Source organism: Xyrauchen texanus, chromosome 38 (assembly GCF_025860055.1).
Source record: "Xyrauchen texanus isolate HMW12.3.18 chromosome 38, RBS_HiC_50CHRs, whole genome shotgun sequence".
NCBI classification, from domain to species: Eukaryota; Metazoa; Chordata; class Actinopteri; order Cypriniformes; family Catostomidae; genus Xyrauchen; species Xyrauchen texanus.
Window position 1 is genome coordinate 23373572 of NC_068313.1, and position 22959 is coordinate 23396530.

The 22959-nt window shown below is 37.8% G+C and overlaps 1 pseudogene; it reads right to left on the reverse strand.

The window, feature by feature from the left end:
- The window catches only part of LOC127631679 (replication protein A 70 kDa DNA-binding subunit-like), a 55098-nt pseudogene that overhangs the window by 17701 nt on the left and 14438 nt on the right, over window positions 1-22959 (reverse strand).

The following is a 22959-nucleotide window of genomic DNA, read 5'->3' on the forward strand; positions in this document are numbered from 1 at the left end:
CACGACTCCAGGGGTGGTAGTCAGCGTCTTTACTCGATGAGCTACCCAGGCACATCTCCAAAATTGTAGAGAGCAGTTATCCAAGTACCGTAGACTTTCTCAGTTTGAACCAGCCAGGCCATTCTTTGTTGACCTCTCAACAACAAGGCATTTCCATCCATAGAACTGGTCTGAACTGACAATGTTTACAGTAACTCAGATAACCGCTCTGTACAACTGTGGTGAGAAGAATAACATCTCAGAATGCAAAAATAATTTGGCTATGTTTTGGCGGCACGAGGGGGACTTACAAAATATTAGACAGGTGGTTTTAATTTAGTGGCTGATTGGTGTAAGTAAATGTCTTATTCACTATGCACTGTATGTACAATTGGCTTGATTTAGTATTTGAGTAAATGTTATTGTTAATGCACACATGCCATCCATGGTTGCTGGACAACTGTGTGTACATTTTCCACAATTTCCTTCTTCCTAACATATTAACAATTTCTTCATGTGTAAATAAATGACTAAAATTTGATGACTAACAGGAATCTGAAGAAACTGCTATCTACCATTTAAAGTATATATTTTATTTGTTTTGTGTGAAATTGAGTAAATATACAGCTAAATAATATATATATATTTCGACATTGTATCGGCCACCCTGCCCTCTGGATATCGGCACCAGCAATTAAAAAGCCCTTATCAGTCGACCACTCATCGTGACAAGTTCAGAATAGGGTTATCTAGGCACTGGATAGTAGGACATTTTTGACCAGGAGTTTCATTATGCTTGGCACTGTGGGATGGAAAACTGGGACACAAACTTTGTGAAGAGTTAAGCTTTTAGCTGCTTGACCTCGTTTATGACATCTGTTTGCTGTTAGCCAGCTATAGTTTGTCTCTACAGTCAGTAACGTAGCTGTAACAGATACTCAGACTCGATGGTAGTGTTAAACCCGGAGGTGTAGTTTATTGAGGGATATAGGGGAATGGGTAAACCAGGGTGATGACTGCGGTTCGCTGGATAGCGGATTAACCTGGGTGATAACTGCAGTTCGCTGGATAGCGAGTAAACCTGGATGATGACTGCAATCCGCGGAATAGCGAGGAGACCTGGGTGAAGAATGCAGTTCGCTGAATAGCGAGGAAACCTGGGAGATGGATGCAGTTCACTGAATAGAGAGTAAACCAGGGTGAAGGATGCAGTTCGCTGAATAGCGAGTAAACCTGGGTGATGACTGCAGTTCGCTGAATAGCGAGGAAACCTGGGTGATGACTGCAGATCGCTGAATAGCGAGGAAACCGGGGTGATGGATGCAGTCCGCTGAATAGCGAGTAAACCTGGGTGATGACTGCAGTTTCGCTGAATCGCGAGGAAACCTGGGTGATGGATGCAGTCCGCTGAATAGCGAGTAAACCTGGGTGAAGTCTGCAGTTCGGGGAATAGCGAGGAAACCGGAACTGGAAGGAGGAGTAGAGCTAGGAACAGGACTTCGTTGGAGAGGCGAGTTAGGGATTTAACGGAGAGTCTCCAGGAAGAAGCAGGTAAGTGGGTCTGTGATCGTAGTTGAGACCAGACAAGGAGTGATGGGGGAGTGGAGCATAAATACTGTGAGGTTGATGAATGTGGGAACGAGCTTCAGGTGCAGGTGATTAGAATTCGGGAGAGAGAGATCGTGGGGTGTGTGCACTGTGAGTGTCAGGGGGAACTGTGACAGTAGCAGACTGAAAGGTAAACGGAGTATCTTTTTGCAGCTCAGCAGACAACGGTGGTGGATTGTGTCTGTTGTTACCTAGTTGGTGAGATGCAATGCTGAAAAGTACAGTGCATCCGGAAATTATTCACAGTTTTTCACTTTTTCCACATTTTGTTATGTTACAGCCTTTTTCCAAAATTGATTAAATTCATTATTTTCCTCAAAATTCTACAAACAATACCCCATAATGACAACCTGAAAGAAGTTTGTTTGAAATCTTTGCAAATTTATAAAAAAATAAATAAAATGAAAAAAAAATAATAAAAATCACATGTACTTAAGTATTCACGGCCTTTGCTCAATACTTTGTTGAGGCACCTTTGGCACCAATTACAGCCTCAAGTCTTTTTGAGTATGATGCTACAATCTTGGCACACCTGTTTTTGGGCAGTTTCTCCCATTCTTCTTTGCAGGACCTCTCAAGCTCCATCAGGTTGGATGGGGAGCGTCAGTGCACAGCCATTTTCAGATCTCTCCAGAGATGTTCAATCGGGTTCAAGTCTGGGCTCTGGCTGGGCCACTCAAGGACCTTCACAGAGTTGTCCCGTAGCCACTCCTTTGTTATCTTGGCTGTGTGCTTTTAATTTATTCTTTATTTAAATGTCAGCAACTGACTGATCCTGAACATACAGTACTGATGTTTATTTAGCAATTTATTGTATTTTATTTATTCTTTATTTTCTCAGTGATTTTAGAATTTGTTGACAATGTATAATAATAATGTCAAATATACTTTGATAAAAATATTTAAGAAAGCAGCCTTCTGAGTACTTTTGCTTAGTCATATCGGTGCACAATCCACATAGAAAAGGTCTGTATGGACCTTGCTTGCTATGAGGAAGATTGCCTGCCCTTGATGCTATTATATTAGCCACAAAAATAATATGCAAATACAAACAGCAGCCATTCTACTTGGTTGAGATGCCATTTGACTGATGGCACAATGTTCAACAGCAGCAGACAAGGGCAGATTTATTATTCATCTTATCTATAGAATAATCTCTTAATTATTAGGCTCAGTAAATGTAGTCCTGCTAATCTCAATTCTCTATCTCAGTGCTAAATGTGAATAAAAATTTAAGCACACACTTTGGAAAGGGCAATATATTGTGTGATTAAAGAACAAGGAGAGTTGTAATAGTGTGGTTAAATGACGACATCCTAGTCTTTTGTCATACAGGACCGACTAATATCTTATCAAATAAAGAGACACATAGAGACCCTAACAAGAGGACACTCCTCAAGGCATTACAGATTAACAATTAAAGTTGTCATATTTTACATATTACATTTATTTGACCTTAAATGTAAAATAAATTTGCAACAAAAACAGACAATTTAGTTTTAAATGACCATTTCCCACCCTCTCTCTGACCCTTAGAAATAAACAGGCCATTTTGCTGCTGTGACATTAAGACTTCTATTTAAATGCCCTCTTTGCGTGTGAAATGAGCACTTTGCTGCAACCTGCAGTTTTGCTAAATTCTATATACTGTATATACTAAAGGTTTTCTAATGTTGGGATTCTTCAGAGGGATATGCAGAGTGTTAAGTGCTGTGTTTCCCCTTTTAATGCTGTTTTCTAAAGTGGCCTTTGCAAAATCTACACAAAGAGCAGAGTCCCATACTTTGTCTCCGTGGCCTAAGTGCTCATTCTTTACTTCTGCCAGAGTCTTCCAGTTTGTGTTTCCACCACCTCCTGGTCCTCTCATCTCAGTCACAGACTGTCCATCTATAGCATGTCCTTCCATGTCATACCTGTAAACAAAAATAACTTCCTGTCAATCCATAATACTGTCAATCATTAAGAAATAAATGTATCATCTCAGACATCTGTTCTTCTGTACACAAATGTCAACAGCTCATCTGTGCAGACTGCTAAATAGCTGTCTGTACAAATGAGCTCTGAATAGCTCTGATCTAGAGAGAAGCAACATCCAAGCAGAAATAGCATGTCCTGCATTAGCTAGGGAAATTCAAGCTAAAAACAGCAGCAGTAGTGACCAGAGAGACACTAGGGCTACTAGAGAAACAAATCAACTGTGTAGGTATGGTTCAGGGAGATGGGGTAAGGGTTGCAACGGTGAAATCAGAAACCCATTTTCACTTGGCACTCTGGAGTGGCTGGGAGAAAGAGGGAGTGTGTGGGGTTGTAGAGAGAAAAAACAAAACCCACTCAAGTTGAAGCGGAGGGATCGATACAGCATTCTAATCTACAGGCCGTAAGGCTGGACAACGGAGGGGGGTAAGGAATGGGTGGATAGGTAAATACAAGAGTTTAGGGCTTGTTCTGGGAGGCATGACTAATTTAAAACATCCACTTTAATAATAAAAAAAAAAAAAAAAAGTGTGGTCTCTGCTGCTTATATTGTAAAATTTTGCTACTGAAAAATGGGTTTAATTCCAAAGTGCCTGGTCTCTCACGTCCTCATTCTGTTCTTTTGATACATCACTGTACTTATGTATTTCCGAAACTATTTGACTAAATATAGAGCTTGTCGTGCACACAAAGGATCCGCCTACTTCTGATTTATTAAAAAAAAATTAATAAAAATAAAAAAAAAATTCCCTCCAGCATTTCCAAGAGCACGCCTCATCGAATTAATGAATTAATGAAAAAGACCCTGAAAAAAAAGAAACTGATATTACACTGGAATAAAAGAATGCTAATAATTGTGAATCTTTTGGATGAGTCATAAGAATAAAACAAACACTTCACATGGCCAAGTCCTGATGGTGTGTAGTAATTGGCTGACTGAGCCAAATGTATAGATGATGGGCAATGCCGTCGAGAAAGGCAGAATGAACACCGGAGGAGCAAATTGGAAATGGCATACGCTTTAGAGCCATAGAGTGACAGGCTGGGACTCAGTGCAGTGTGTCTGAACTGAGCAGAGCAGACAACAAGAGGAAAGCAGCAAGATTGGGCACTGAACGGACTGTCACATGTCAGAGGACAAATCACTTTGCGGAAAAATGAAGAATGCATGTGCATCTATGACAAGATGCCATAACAGATAATAGGTTTCCCCTGATCACACTGTACAAAATAATGCAGGATGGCTTTCAAAAATGGTTGCCATTTAAAATAATTTGTATAAAATTTTCATCTAAATTGGAGCCATCACAAAGTCTTTCACCTAAAAGATGTAAATAATGATTTACAGCCAAGCTCTAAAGCTAACGTATACAGATACACAAAAGCATTTGAGTGAGAAAAAGACAAATATTCAAGTCATTACAAAGTGAAAATCTTTACCTCTATCATAGCTTTATACAATATTATTCTTGGCTGTGTTTTTTAAACAATTGCTCACATTACACAAGACAATGCCATTTGCTTTCAGTGATGCCACAACTGGTACAACAGTGCAATTTTATAATTGAAAAAAAGGGCGAATGATATTTGAGAACTATTGCTAGGTAGAAGATTATCAGTGAATATCACAAATTTCGGTATGTTCCTCCTACACAGCTATCGTATGGCTTTACAAACCTTTAAACACAGCACAAGAGTCGTTTGACTAATTTTATTTTGCTTTTCATTCATTTTTGGAGTGTGGCAGTAAAAATGGTAATCAATTTCATTGTAAGGAAAACATCTTTTTAAGATTCACTGAAGAAAGAAACAACACTAGTTGAAATGACATTGGGGTAAGCGATGACAAAAAGTTCATTTGCAGGTGAACCATTCCTTTACGTTCCTTACGAAGGTAACTGGGGAGTGGCGGTTGCCAAGGAGAACTTGGCCTGACAAGTGGGCCAAGTGGACAAAACTAAAAAGATACATTTTAACAAAACTGAGACAGACAATTGCAGCGACCTTTCAGCATTTTAAATTCTATTTGATGGAGACATCTAGCATAAGCATAAGGAGTGTAAACACATACAGACTACCGAGTGTGTGCTAGCTTTAATCCACATGCTGGTTTGAAGGTTCTGACAGGTGGGATGGAGGCAGGAGAGGTTCCACTGCCTCTGAGATGGCTGTCGAAAATGAGCAAGTCAAAGTAATTGGCAACCTATGAGTAAGAGTGCATCAGCAAACGAAAGAGAATGATAATGAACAGGGCAAGATAGAGAGTGTGATTTGCAGGGTGATGAAGAAACGAGGCGTCGTGACTGATGGAAGTATTAAGTCCACTCTGCAAGGAGCTGCAGATTGAATGTGGTCTTAATCGATGACGCCATCTATTGTACAAAAAAAGACTTGCATTTTTAAAATGAGATCCTCTGTCCATTATCTAGAATCAGGTAAAGTGTAATTTTTTGAAATGTTAAAATTCTTTCTCCTATCCCATTAGAGACAACTGTAAGTAAACCATTTGTAGAATGATTCTATAATGTGCAATGCCGCAACATTAAAACATTGCTCTAAGCACCTGACCAGTTTGACACCACTACATTTGCTCAACCAAAAACGTACTGTAGTTTGGTACAGTACTATTGGTTTTCTCAATTAATGGCAGACAAGGGGAGTGTTCAGGAAACCTGTTTGAAAACAGATATTTTTGCAATTTCACAAAAATTACTTGTCACTTTTAAGTATGGCGAATATACTGAAAAAATTGCCAATTCTGACTGCCACACTAAAACCAATCCCCAGTCTGGTACTGAAGAGTAGTGGGTTGACCAATACTGGTTGTCAATAACTGGTACAATATATAGCTGGGTGGGTGAAATCCAATTACATCAACAATAAAGATAATACAGACAGAACCATGCTCTTGTCAGACATTCAATAAGCCATGGATTATAAACAATTAATATATCAGAAGAAGTCAAGTCAATTTCAAGTCAATTTTAACACACATCAACACACATCGTTTCAAAGCAGCTTTACAGAAGATCAGGCATTAACAGACGATAAAACTGTATGTCTATAATGTCGATGAATCATCATTGTGTAATTAGATAAAATACGGCTGTTAATCGTGTTTACAAATAAGTCATTAAATAATAAATTGTATTAATAACCTCAGTGAGCAAGCTGAAAGCGACTGTGGCAAGGAACACAAAACTCCATAAGATGTTGATTAATGGAGAAAAATAACCTTGGGAGAAACCAGACTCACTGTGGGGGCCATTTCCCCTCTGGCTAACATCATGAATATAATGTAAATATTACTTATGATAAGATAAGAGAAGAAACACCCCCAGTTTGAAATTTATACTTGCACAAATTGGAAATATTCCGCCTAATGTTATACCTATTTTGTAATCTGGCAACCATGCACACGAGTGCACATTTTCTGTCTCTCGCTTTCTCCTTTGAACAAACTTAGCGATCTGTAGTGCAATATTCTGCTCAAGGAAAAGTGTTATACGGCTACTCTGCGTCCATTCTTGAGGCTTCTTGTGATGTTTGGTGCTACTAATTTTGCAGGTAAACCTTCTCAGTGATTAAATTAAGTAGATCTCGGCATCATTGACATGCGAGCAAAAGAAAGCCAGAGACAAATATGTATATGTATTTTTTATTTGTGCAATTGAGAAATGGTCCCTTCGCACCTGTATGTTAATCCAACTCTTGCAGTAATCATTTATCATAGTCATGCAGTCTGTGTTATTCAGTTGTGTGCTGAAAGTCAAACGTTGACATCAACAACAAAAATAATGTCACTTGATGCATGTCCTTGTACTGGAAAACCATGAATAAAACTATGCAACATAAAAGGAACTGCAACCCAAGATACATTAAATATAAATGCAAACATAATTCTCTAGCCTATTCAAGAGAATGTTGTGATCTATCGTGTCGAATGCAGCACTAAAATCTAAAAGCACTAGAAGAGAAATGCAGCTGCGATCAGATGATAAGAGCAAGTCATTTGTAACTCTGATAAGTGCAGTCTCTGTACTGTGTTGAGGCCTAAATCCTGACTGAAATTCTTCATATATACTATTTACATGTAGAAATGAACATATTTGTGAGGATACTACCTTTTCTAGTATTTTTGACATAAACGGGAGATTTGAAATCGGTCTATAATTAGCCAGTTCTCCAGGATCAAGTTGTGGCTTCTTAATAAGCGGTTTGATAACTGCCATTTTAAAGTTTCTTGGGACATATCCTAAGCATAGCGAGGAGTTAATAATTTTAAAAAGAGGTTCTGAAATTACAGGAGATACCTCTTTTAAGAGCTTAGTTTGTATAGGATCTAACAAACATGTTGTGGCTTTTGTTTCGATAAGTTTTGTTAGCTCTTCATGACCTATGACAGAGAAGGACTGAAGTTGCACGTGAGGAAAATTATTAGACACTGTTTTCTGAGGTGCTATGACAGATGATTGCATATTCCAATTTTATTTCTAATTATTTCAATTTCATCTGTAAAGAAATTCATGAAGTCATTACTCTTGTGCTGTGATTGAATATCTGGTTCTGTTGTTTATTCCTAACCAATTTAGCCACAGTACTGAATAAACATCTTGGATTGTTGTGGTTATTTTCTATGAGTTTACTAAAATATACCTGGCAGCTATTAGTCCCTGTCTGTATCTACAGACACTATCCTTCCATGCACCACAAAATACTTCTAATTTTGTATTTTTCCACATGCGCTCCATTTTCCGAGCTGCCCTCTTGAGAGCATGTGTGATCATTGTACCATGGTGCAGGGCTTATTTTTTTAATTTTATTTAATCGAAGTGGGGCGACAATATCAAGAGTGCTAGAGAAGACTGCATTTATATTTTTTGTTACTTCATCAAGTTCTTCTGGGATTTGGGGTTTATTGAGTGTATGAGATAGATCTGGAAGATTATTAGTGAAGCTATCTTTAGTGGTCGAAATAATAGTTCTACCTGAACGATAGCGTGGTGTAGACTGAGTGGTTAAGAAGTGGAGGAACATGAATTTAACAAAATAAACACCTAAATAAAATGCAAACGACATTATTTATGTCTTGCAATACAGTCTGACAAAAAAAATAATAATTCCAGAAGCTCCACTGCTCCTTGATGGCTCTAAAGCAAAGAAATGCAATCCTCCCTACAGACTTAATGTAAAGATATCAAATAACTGACAGTAATGCACACATTTGGAAGTGCTGACTTACACAATGCAAAGAATACTTACAGTAAGGAAGCACAGGGAAGACAACTGCCTATACTGAGCTCTAGAGCGTGATAACCTCCATCAATGAGATTAATTATATTGCCTTCAACGGCTGACAACATCTGACTGCCCCATCATGTTCAACTCCACAAGGAGCACATTTTAAGGTTAAATCCCACTTGTTCTACAGCTTAACATATCAAAGATGGACACCTTCAGTTCAAGTCAATATGAAATGAAGTTCAAAACCGATTTTATTTCTATAATGTGTGACTTAAAATGTAGGGCATGAATCAATTCAGTCAATATCCATCAGGAATTGACTGGATCATAAAAAGGGGCTTTATGACAGGTGTTTGGAAGGGTTAAAAATAATAGAGCTTGTTAATGTCAGCTGAAAAGGATAGTCATTTAAGACCAACACGTAATTTTTTTCCAAAGATTACAAAGACAAACCTTTTGTTTTGACGAATCTAATGAATTTTTCACATGAGATCCAGAAATGTGAATTAAAGGGATAGTTCATCCAAAAAAGAAAATGGTAATTTAATCAACCTTTAGTTGTTCCAAACCTGTATGACTACTACTTCCATTGAAAACAAAAGATGCCTCAGTCACCGGTCACAGTAATTGCATAGAATAATGATGCAATCTAAGTGAATAGTGACAGACTAAGTGCTTTTGTGTTCCACAGAACAAAGTCAAATGGATTTAGAACATAAGGGTTACTACATGACAAAAGTTTACATTTTTGGGTGAACCATTTCTTTAAAAAAAGCAAATAGTGTCAATTTTAATTTCTTGTTTTCATTTCACAATAATTAGACTCATAAACATCTGGTTAAAGAAGTCCTCTGATCATTTACAACTGTACTCCAAATATTTATGCACGCATTAGGAGTAATTGCAGTTAAAGACGTGTCTCTATGCACATTAGCAGTTTGGTTTGCCAATCAGTGACCATAAAAGAACAAATAAATAACACAAATTAGGATCTATAAAAAGAACACTGCGGTCTTTCCATTTTTATACTGTGAATAGCAGAAAAATGAACATCTACAATGGTTGTAAAATAAACTCAGGGCTCAGAAGTAGGGCTCTGGCACAGTATGTCAAGTGGCTGAATGGGTCACCAGCTGCAGACCAGGTTCCAGGGTAAAAACTCCATCACTTATTGCAGCTCTGCTAATTGATGGGCTTCTATCGATTCCAAAGTGGCCCGTTGAACCTTCAGAAGACTGGCCAAGAGGCTACGCAGTGCGCATTGGGCCATGATTTGAAAGCTCGTTATCTCTGGCTCTTCAAGTGAAAAAGGACAGAAATGGCCAGGATACTTAGTGGTTAAACTTACCTGTGACTGGATAGGCAAAAAAGGCTCTGAAACACTTACTGATATAGAGAGGAAGCCCACAAGAGGGTAAGATTATCAGTAAAAAAGTATTATAACCGAATTGGTCTGTCTCTCATGCAATTATATGTGTTCAGAGGACACTTTTGAGATACTTCATAGTGCTTTTTTTGTTATTTTTAAAATTGTCAGCCTCATTCCTTGCCTTTTTTGTTTTTATTTTTTTAAAAGCATGACAAGGATATTCTTCAATTATTCACCTTTTGAGTTCCACAGAGGAAAGTATGTCATACGGGTTTGGAAAGACCTATGGGTGAGTAAATGGCAGAATTTTCAATTTTGGGTGAACTTTCCCTTTAACGCCACAGACAGGGAGCATCCATTGCCCTTGGAAGGCAATGAAGTATCCCTGTGCATACCCATGCTATCAATATGCATAGCTATGCATAAGAACCAGATGCTTGATGCTGACACGCTGAAGGTATAGGGATGATTGCTGTGAGATCACTGCCTCCTCTACCCTCACCCTGCTGTGTTCAGTCACATTCCACTGCCCTTATTATGTATATGAAGCCTTCAGATCCCCCAAAAATAATTACCCTCTGAAACTGATAGACTAGAGGCTGGTGAAACTGAAGTTTTAATCTCTTGTCAAAATGTGCAAAGAAGTGGCAGAAAATAAAGTGAAATTCAACTCTGCAACTATGTTATGCAACGCTTTCATCTTATTTCCCTAAAGCTTTGGGAGGTAAATAAATGAAGCACATAGTGAGAACTGATTGAAACCTTTGGGGAAAATAAAGGACACTTGTGGATGGCTTTGGCCAGGTGGGCAGTTTAATTACGGATATGTACTGAAAAAACAGGTGGGGAGGATTTGTCAGTGTGACACGGTGACAAATATATTGGGTTAAGAGAGGCTAAAGGCTGAGTAATAACTCATGTATAACCCTTCTGAACCTAAATGATTGACTATTTTTAGAAACAAAACGATACTTATCTACTTTTTAACTACAAATGTTTGCTTCCTTACATCTCTGTGATGTGCACTCATGAGAGGGATGATGTAAGCTCATTGGTAAGGTCACGCATGGAGGAGGAAGGAAGCGTGTCATTGTTTACAATAGAAACTTGCACAGACCAAGCACCATTCACAAACATTCAATTCAAAACAATATCAAATAAAAAATAACTTCCAAATAATAATAAAACATTACTGCAGTAAATAATCATCCTTTATTTCGGAGCAATGACGTTGCGTTATCTACTTGTGCTTTTTCGTTAGCAGAAATATATAGGCTATATGACAGATATTCAAGCCACACAAGTTGAAGTTAGTGAAACCAAGTGTGAGAGCATTTACTGAGATTCACAGGATTTACACAGTGAGATCAATGGTACAGGTGATATCACACAGAAGAGAAGCTTCACAAAATGAAGAGGGATTCACAAGGTTGATGTCCACAGAATTGAATAAGAGGTAACAGGCAAAACAGCAGGGTAAGCACTGAACAGATATTGACGAAGATCAAGAGCAAATACAGACAGGTAAATAAATACTGTGTGAGAGCAGCGCTGTCAAACTAGAGTCCTTTGTATGAGACTTGACAGTGAAGTGGCATAAAGGGGAGTTATTTATGCAGGCAGTGATGAGCGAGTAAATTGAGTGCAGGTGCAATGAATTAGAAATCGGGTGATGAGGAACGGAGCGCTGAGGGAGGTGTGACAATGACAAAGATTTCACACATACTTGAGTTTGTTGGAACAACAGCACAGGCACAGCCGACGAATTCAGATATTGACCCATTGTTTATATCGATGGTCTGAAATCATCTGGGATAAAATGTTCACTGCACATCCTCCAATATTTGAGAGAATGTAGGGGTGTACTGATATCCAGGTTCAGCGTGATAAGCCAGAGCTCTAATCGCTCATGATCATGTATAGGCAATCGATGAAAAGTTAATGCGTGCATTTTCTTTGGGGTTTCTGAATGTTAAAGCATCCAGGATACACACGCCAAACAAACATTTTGAAAAATAAACTTAAACAAATACAAATCTACAGCAAAGACAATTAAACTTTTGTACAGCGCTCCTTCTCTTGTAAAAAAGGACGCGCTTCTGCCTCCTCCTCCACACGTGAATTTATCAATGAGCTTACACCATCCCTCGTCATGCATTAGAGGCGGCCTTAAATGAAATCCTACAAATCTTAAATTCTGTTTTGATGAAGAAAGAAACTCCGATATATCTTGGATGGCCTGAGGGTGAGAAAATGTCCTTTTTGGGGTGAACCTTTCCTTTAAATAAGTTTCACATTTCTGCCTTTAAACTAGAGGTCAAATGATATATCGGATTTACTGATTCAGAACTATCCGGTGGACAAAATAAACAGATATTTTCCAAGAATTATTTTTGGATTAATTTCTCCGTGGCTCTGGAGGGATTCAACAATATAACGGCGCACTCTAGAGGTTAAATAAAACCAATCCGCCTGGAGTTTGTTGCCCACTGTGACTAAGCTATTTATAGAGATGGACACTTCACATGCAGGTTTAAAACATCGACAGAGAAAGGCCAAGGTATGTATACATGTAATTATTATTTCCCTCTGGATAGCAGTAACTAACAAACTCTCTCAAACCTTGGGCTACTATGTCTACTGGGTGATACGACACAAATTACTCTACCAAATAAATATAAAAACCAGCTACTCATTTCTCTAACTGTTGCTAAGAAAGTAATCTTTCAAAACTGGATATCCAAGAATTCTTGTCACATCACTCACTGGATTAATCTACTCACAGGATACATCTCAATAGAAAACATAACCTCTTACAAAACAAGCAATATATCAGCCTTTAATGAAACATGGGATATATTTTTAACCTCTTTCAAATCAAATCCACACCAAGACCACGCACATATCCTCAGACCCCAGCTATAACATCCAGTTCCCAAATAACATAATACATCATACCCAAATGCACATTCACAGACAATTTCCCCTTCCTTCTCTATTACTCTCTTTATATATCTCTTAGTTTATTATTTGTATTAGCAATTGTGGAAGGGCGGAGGGTCATGATTCTACACACCCGGTCCCTTATCAGGATAATCAAGCCTCCAAGAGGGATAAAGGCTGACTGCGGAGGATTGTGCAGGAGATAGTTTACGGACATGTGAGAGGATTAGCTCTTCGAATTGTTAGCGAATGTTACAAAGGATGGAAACTGCTTACCTTTCCTCTTAATACAGTTTTGAATAAAATGTCACTTATGAGCATGAGTGCTCTGAAGATGTTTGGTTTCGAAGTTAATATATAAGTTAATGAAACATGGGATATATAGGTAGTAAATAGGGCAGAAACGCTATGTCTGCATTAATCGACAACGTTGACAAAAAACTGTTGACAAAAATTTTCGTTGTCGAATAGTCATTTTTACAGTATTTAAATGTAACATGAGATCATTTTAAACTAATGATGATGCACGAGAGAAGCACTGCAGTTCGTGCCTGACTGAGGAGAGGAAGAATTACACAGATCACAGTCCAGCCACACTCTAAACTTTCCAAACTGCTTCAGGTGATGTAGATCCCAAAGTATGAGGGAATTATACAAAAATACCAAATAAGTAAATACAGATGCACTCTCGTTGTGGCATAAGCGGAGCCGGAGCTCTTTAAAGGAAACACCCTGGCATTAAATCTGAAATGCAGTTATATTTAATGCTTTATATCTTTATTAAAGTTCAAATAATAAGGAAGCAGATCATGTAAATAACTATAAACTCCGAAACTGGCATTTCAATGCGTGGTCATCTCCAATTCTAAGTTGCGCAGTGTCCCCAACCTAATGGGGAGGGATTGAAACTGCACCTGGCTGATGAATACTCTGTCACAGGGACACTCACACCTCGAGCATGCACTTTAATGCAGCTAGATTATAACGCGATGGCTCACGATTTATTGAATCATAATCATCTATGCGTCACTGTGCATTTCTTATCGTGAATATAATTGCCAATATGCAGCTTTTTTAATAAGAGATTGTTTTTTTGTTAAAAATAGATTGATGTGAACAGAAAGGTGAGAGGTGCATTTTTTATTTCTTTTTGTTTTGGCTTGTTTCCCTATACAAATATCTAAAACACCATTAAAACAGCGTACATTTTCTTCAGTAGCTATACTGCAGAAGACATTTTTTTATCATCTGAGAATGTTGAATATAATATAAAAAATACAAATATTTTAATATCCTTTAAAAAAGATGCATTCACCTGAGAAGCAGCATATAAGATATTTTGACTTGCTTTTAGAGAATAGATCTTGAATACAAGTACATTTTGTCTTTACTGGACTCGCAGAAGTATAACCAAGTGAAAAAAAAAATCGTATATGTTGCTTCTCAAGTAAATGTAACTTGTTTTAAGGATTTGTAGACAATTTTAAATATAAAACAAGATAAAAACACTTGATAATAGGATTTTTTGCATTGAATTTCTTTACTGAATTAAACTTAAGTATTTTTTCCCCTTTAATTCAGTGAATGTCATTTAGAGGTGTCTTTAAAAGATGATTTTTTTTTCTCTTTATTGTTTGTAAGCACATTTAATACAACATTTTAAGTCGGGGCACAAGCTGAATAATCGGTTAAGAGCTAATAATGATTAATGCTTTAATATACACTCACCTAAAGGATTATTAGGAACACCTGTTCAATTTCTCATTAATGCAATTATCTAATCAACCAATCACATGGCAGTTGCTTCAATGCATTTAGGGGTGTGGTCCTGGTCAAGACAATCTCCTGAACTCCAAACTGAATGTCAGAATGGGAAAGAAAGGTGATTTAAGCAATTTTGAGCGTGGCATGGTTGTTGGTGCCAGACGGGCCGGTCTGAGTATTTCACAATCTGCTCAGTTACTGGGATTTTCACGCACAACCATTTCTAGGGTTTACAAAGAATGGTGTGAAAAGGAAAAACATCCAGTATGTGGCAGTCCTGTGGGCGAAAATGCCTTGTTGATGCTAGAGGTCAGAGGAGAATGGGCCGACTGATTCAAGCTGATAGAAGAGCAACTTTGCCTGAAATAACCACTCGTTACAACCGAGGTATGCAGCAAAGCATTTGTGAAGCCACAACACGCACAACCTTGAGGCGGATGGGCTACAACAGCAGAAGACCCCACCGGGTACCACTCATCTCCACTTCAAATAGGAAAAAGAGGCTACAATTTGCAAGAGCTCACCAAAATTGGACAGTTGAAGACTGGAAAAATGTTGCCTGGTCTGATGAGTTTCGATTTCTGTTGAGACATTCAGACGGTAGAGTCAGAATTTGGCGTAAACAGAATGAGAACATGGATCCATCATGCCTTGTTACCACTGTGCAGGCTGGTGGTGGTGGTGTAATGGTGTGGGGATGTTTTCTTGGCACACTTTAGGCCCCTTAGTGCCAATTGGGCATCGTTTAAATGCCACGGCCTACCTGAGCATTGTTTCTGACCATGTCCATCCCTTTATGGCCACCATGTACCCATCCTCTGATGGCTACTTCCAGCAGGATAATGCACCATGTCACAAAGCTCGAATCATTTCAAATTGGTTTCTTGAACATGACAATGAGTTCACTGTACTAAAATGGCCCCCACAGTCACCAGATCTCAACCCAATAGAGCATCTTTGGGATGTGGTGGAACGGAGCTTCGTGCCCTGGATGTGCATCCCACAAATCTCCATCAACTGCAAGATGCTATCCTATCAATATGGGCCAACATTTCTAAAGAATGCTTTCAGCACCTTGTTGAATCAATGCCACGTAGAATTAAGGCAGTTCTGAAGGCTGAAAGGGGTCAAATATATATATATATATATATATATATATATATATATACCCAGATAGCAAAAAATGTCCGCGACGGCTTCTTTTTGCCGCTGTCCCCAAGCTGTCGGCTATAGGTGCGTCCCACTGGCGGTGATCCAGCGTTTGCCGCCGAATTCGTCACGCCCATTTCTTGCGAGATGCCACCGGCGGTCAGACGGCGGGCCGCCCGCGTCATTTCTCTGGCGGTTGCCTCGCGGCAATTCGACCGCGGCCGGCCGGCGGCAATTCGACCGCGGCCGGCCGGCGGCAAGCCGCTTTGAAATACAGTCACAGCTTGACTCTCAAAATCGACCAGCCATTTGGCTATTATTATTTTTTGCTCCAAAGCCATTAGGGTTTATAACAGATTCTTGACTCTTGATTCCATGATAAGGTAAGGTTTAGGAAATGACATTTAAATTACTTTGAAACTCTGAAGCGATTATACAGTAATATATGTAAAATATATTGAATTATTTATGCACTTAGGTGAAAATTGTTTATATTTCTTTGATTGATGCACATTGAGACATGCACCAATAAACCAAGAATAATTCCTTTTTGTAAAACTTACTTGGCAATAAATATCTTTCTGATTCTGATTAGGTTTAAAAATAGATATTTAATACAGGGTATGAAAAATTTAGCAGAATAAATTGATGAAGTTAGACTTTTCACCAATGCCTGACTATCAGTGAACAGTGAAAGACATCTGTCCCCGTTTTGACGTGAAGGATAAACTCAATGAAAAAGCTTTCTCCCTGGTTTCACAGTTGCGCAGAAATTTCGTTTGTCTATAATTTTTTTCCAACCTCGATTTTTTTTTTTTTTTTTTTTTGTTATTTTACCTTTTACAGGTAAGGGATTCATTTGCAATTACGACCTGTACTAATGTTTAAGAAAGTGTGAAAGTCCCTGTAAAGGCAATAAAAATTAAATAATCCAAACACACTATACATGGTAAAAATTTATTGCTAAAACACATTGCACTGTGGACTGTGAAGTACTGAATTGTGTAGTTAAACCGTTAAACAGTTTTGCACCAGTGCTGTGTTCAGGATTCTTTTGGGCGGGGCTAAAACGGTGGCTCGATGACGCACTGGACCCACCGAGGCAGGCCCCTCCCGTAACAATATGACTAGAGCACATTCGGTTCAGTTTGCCATTCATGATCAATCAGAATAATTTCACAATGCAAGGTTTATTAGGGAAAACATCTAGTAACATTTATCACTTTGTTATTAAGTATCTGAGAGACATAGACTTAGACAAAAGGATTTAATTTTTTTTTTTTTTTTTTTTAAGCTAAGTTCCAATATCTCTTGATTCACACTCCAGCCCAGTCGGTGGCGGTAATGCACCGTTAAGTTGGTTTGCCAACCGCCATAAAAACAAAAAAAAAAAAAGAAAGAAGAAGAAAGAAGAAGAAGTTTGCCATTCAATCACGAGTTACAGTCAGACTCAGTACTAGTTTCAACAGCCTACAGTTAGCAAAGTCATCGACTACCATCGTTTAAGTAAGTACATGTTTCCTTTTTGTGTAACGCAATATTATGTTTACATTGTTTTTAAAATATCTAAGTTAGTCACCATTGTTCTTGCAGTATGCTGCTAGTCCAGTAGCTAGAGTGGCTAGAAAGTGTTAGCTAACACGTGCTGTTTTGCCCTCCTTACAGTACACACTGAGGTTAAGCAATGTTGCTAGTAACATTACATGTAGAAATGTTATTAACTACATACAGTAGTTAGCCAAAGCTTTACATCTAGAAAGACTAAGTATAACTTGTGTGTTTTTTTTCTAACAAAACAATGATGTATATATGTATAACGCCATAGGGTTATCTAAAATTAAGATTGTACACTGCATATTCTACAGTCTGAATCCACAGCCGGTCACATTTTAAATTTATGAGAAGCTTCAGAGAAATGTAATTTGTAACCCTTTTTTTTTTTTTCTTTCAGCTTCGGTTTTTGGCAATCAAGTGTGGGAGGGACCTCAAGACAACTGTGTGGCGAATGCTTGAGAGTATCTTCTCTAATCGCCTTTCCATTAACACAACCTGGACTGGTGCAGGGAAAAAGCATGTTTTAGAGACATGTTCCTGAAGACCATTGTTCAAAGTAAGTTGGCTATTTTTTTTTATATTTAAGTAGATGTGTATGACCTTATGCCAATCAAATGGAATGACAGATCTTTATTTTCTACAGGAGCCATCCGGAAGAACTCGGCAACCCAGGATGCCACTGATGAGGCGATCCAGGTTAACGTTACGCGTTACCTGAAAGGAGCAGCTGACCGTGAAGGTGGAAAAAGGCGCCGCACAGCTGAGAGGGACCCACAGCCGACCCCTCAAACCTAGGCTGACTACCGACACCCCTGCTAAAAGTGTCAGACTAAACTCACTCAATCCACACTCTTCACTAGAAATTGCTGTTTTTTTTTTTATTTTTCCCCATCTCGTGACCCTGCCTTCAGGGCAGCTCCTTGGATGAATATGGGATGTTTTTTTTTTTCCTCTCATGACCCTGCCTTCAGGGCAGCTCCTTGGATGAATATGGGATGGTTTGTCTTTTTATACAGGCGCACGAGGAATCACTGAAGATGTGCCAATTTGCACTGCCTCATTCTGGAGGTCGAGGAAAACCAGACCCCAACCACTCCAGACATTGTGATTGACTGTGTTCTCAACAGCCAGATTTTCTGCTGTTAATTGCATTTGTTCCCACTTATTGTCATGTTTAAGTTGAATGTAAAACTTTACATTATCCTGCACATTCTTTGATACCAAAGATCTCAATTATTTAATATACAATTTGCTGCTTATTTCATTGTTACAGTGCTTAACTATTCTATTTTTAAATATAGCTTATAAATCCTAGATTATACATCTAATACTTGATATTTGCACATTATCTGGTAGCAAATATTCTACTTACCGTGACTTTAGTATTGGCTTATTTCATTCCGTCAGTGCTTAACGATTCTATTATAGTTTGTAAATCCTATTTCATACCTCTGATATTTGATATTGCACTTTTAACTAGTACCAGTTAATTCTACTTTCATTCCATCAGTGTGCTTAACTGTTATTCTATTAAAAATAGCTTGGTTGTACTATTTCATACCTTTTGATATTGCACTTTCACTAGTACCAAAAAATCTACTTTCATTCCATCAGTGTGCTTAACTGTTATTCTATTGTTAAATATAGCTTGTAAATCCTTGTGCCACAGGTCAGCATTGCAGTTATAATGGCATATTCTACTCCAGAGCTTTACTCTAAATTATTACCACTTATCCTATTGTTAGAAATGACTTGTAAATATGATGTTATACCTCAATTTATTTGATATCCTGCACTTTATTTGGTACCAAATATCCTCATTGCTTATGTTTACTGGTAATTCTTTTCATCCCAGAGCTGACCTCTTTATATTATTTACAATTGTTGTAAGTGTTACAATAGTGTTTTTTACAAAAGTGTTTTTTTTTTGCTTGTTTTTACCAAAATTTAATTGGAAACCTGCATTTTCTTTGGGTGTATATATGTTTGTATTTTTCTGTTATTTATATTTCAGTGATCTGACATATTGTTTCAATGACAGTTACTGTAATTTGAAATGTGGAATAAAAACGGCAAATGGAAATATGTCTGCTTTGATCAATCATTATTCTTGATAAACTGCATGCTATAAATAAATATAGTCCTATATATATATACAATAAGCGGCGGCAGATCGCTCGAAAAAAGCGGTTTGCCTCCGGCGGTCCGCCTTCGATATAACGGCGGCGGAGCGGCGGCTGGCCAGCGGGCCGTCCGCGGAACGAAGGCGGTAGGAAGGCGGCTGCCGCTTTTAAAAAGCGGCTGCCGCCGGCGGACCGCCGTCGAACGTGTTTGCGATCTCGCCATTCTGCCGCTTCTACTGCCGCCGGCGCGCCGCCGGCGGACCGCCGACTTATTGCTATCTGGGTATATATATATACACCCATATTTGTTTATCTTGTGATTTTAATAGATATTTATAAATAAATAAATTGAAAAATTGTGATACTCTTCTAAACTATAGAAATATTTAATAATTTGGATATTCCATGAATAATACACAGCTCATACTGGTCAGCAGTGATGGGAATAACGGCGCTATAAATATTGCCGTTACTAACGGCATTACTTTTTCCAGTAACGAGTAATCTAATTGATTACTCTTCTCATCTTAATAACGCCGTTACCGTTACTGCCAAAAAATGCGGCGCGTTACTATAACTGATGAAGCTGTTTTTTTTTCATCAGACCAACTAGATCTCTGAGCGAGAGGCAAATACTTTTTTTACTGTTCTTCCTTGGTTAGTGGGCAGAGCACGAGACAAGGGCATAAATGCTGACGATTGGCTGAGGTAGAGTAAAATGTCATTGTAAGCCAATCAGAGGTAGAGTTGGGCGGGTGTTCGAAAACACGCATAGTAGTGATGGGCATTCGGCTCTTTTGACTCAGCTCACTGAAAAGAGCCGGCTCTTTTGGCTCACAAACGGCTCTTTAAATGACGTTGACTATAATGTTTCAATTTTTATTACATAATTATTTAATTTCTATAGGCTAAATTTGTAAAAATAGAGTCGGCTCTTCAGATATGCGAGCCAGCTCCCGACGTTCACCTAAAAGAGCCGGCTCTTAGAGTCGGCTCATTCACGAATCGCGAACGACCCAATAAAAGCTCATTCGCGAACGAGTCGATCCATCATCACTAACGCTCATTCGCGAACGACCCATCATCACTAACGGCTAACGCTCATGAATTGCGAACGACCCATCATAACGCATAGTCGGACAGGACAGGACACAGAAATGACAAGAATGGGTGGATGGATAGCTAGATAGGGTAGCTTGGATGAATGGGGAGAATAGAATGATGGATGGATGGATAGATGGATGGATAGAATAATGAATGCATGGATGTATAGATGAATGAATGAATGTTCAGGAGCTAAAGTTGGATACAGTATGTCTAAAGTTGTGTTGCATCTTTTTACATTTGCAGTTTTGCACTAAAAAGAGGGTATTTTTTTTTTGTTTTATACATTTTTGGTACATTGCTTAAAGAGCATAATTTAATTTAGATTTATTTGTTGGCTGGCTGCAGCCTCTTGAAGTAAGATTGTCAATGGCCAGAGTACTGAGATTTATTTTTATGGAGATGTATTTTTTATTTTTATGTATTACCTACCTGTATATGTATATCCTTCGTTTTGCTATACATTGCACTTTCCAGTTACATTGAAAGCACCTAATATTGTTACACTGTTCTACTTGAAGTACAGCATTTTTTCAGTAATTTTTGTTTGTTTTATTTGCACTACAAAGAGTGTATATATTTGTTATTTCTTTTTGGTATATTGCTTAACAAGCTTAATTTAATTTTGCCCAGTTGTGGCCTGTTGAGGGGCAATAAATATCAAAAGTTCCAAAACATCTATTCTGTTATTTGCATTGATCCACTATATAAACATAATATCTACATACATGGCATTTGATTGGAGGCTAGTCTCACTTTGTCCCACAGCAACATTTTTTTTTTTAGATGTGTGTACAATGTTTCATGTTTCTGTTAATAATGTATTGTATTAAGTGTCCATTTCATTATAATATTCAGATTTATCATAAATAATTGAACATGCACATGTATTTTAAGTTCCGTTAAAGAGGGGTAGAGGTGGGGTCACATTTGAGCATTTAAAATTTAATTTTACTTGAAAGTAACGCAATAGTTACTTTCTTAAGTAACTAGTTACTTTTAAAATTGGTAACTGAGTAACTCATTTAGTTACTTTTTGGAAGAAGTAACTAGTAACTGTAACTAATTACTTTTTAAAAGTAACTTGCCCAACACTGCTGGTCAGTTTATGTTATGTGACTCCTGATTTTTGAAAACAGCTGATAAATAAAAAGCTCAAATGGGAAAAAATAGAGTAAAAAGAAATATTGATGAAACTCAAAAAAAAGAAATTGGAAGAAAAGATGCATTGTGATGCATCGAGAATCATTTTATAATCCAATTGTTACCCTTTGAATCGTAATCAAATCGTGAGGCCAGTGAAGATTCACACCTCTAGTTCTTCAGTTGTAAAAAGAACATCATCTTTTATCATGTTTTCACTTTCTTACCCTAACTTCATGAAATAAACAGAATATAAAAACATCAAATGTTCACAAAAAACAAATGAGTCCATATATAATGTGACACGATCACCGTGGAACTCTATCATAAACTTTAAAATATTCTTGGAGAAAGTGCAAAGTTAACTCAGGTTTTTTTTTGTCATGCTGGGGGATGGTCTCTCGAAACAAAGTTGTTGTGGTCTACGAACTCATTGTGCACTAGTGTGTAATCATATTTTAGAGCTTGTTATGTGCAATGAAGCAATTTTCATTCACACGCCTGCGTTACATGGAATAGAATAGATGCTAAAATAATAATAATAAAGTCAAATCTCTGTAAAATGGCAGGCAAAACTGCTAAAAATACATAGATTTGCCCCTTGAAGGTCTCTGCGTTGTTCTGTCTTTTCTGAGCACTGAAGTAAAGCAATTATTGTTAATAATTTGCACTTTACAAATTCATCCCGTTATTAATTTTATCTGACTCAATTTTATATTAATCTGACTCAATTTTATATTAATCTGACTCCAATTTTAAGTTGACCTCTGATTTAGATTAAAGCTCTAAATTCTTTCTGATTATTCTTTTATTTTAATCATTTAAGTTATTGATTACTCTGAATCCTCTTCTATTCATTTACCTTTTGATCAGTTTCTAATGAGATTCAAACTGATAGTCTTTAAGTGGCTTCCTCCTACATTAAAGCTTCAGTTATGATAGAAATGATTCTTAAAATGGGATTCTCCTGCTCGGTTCCTCCAGAGCGGTTTCATCTATTTTAAA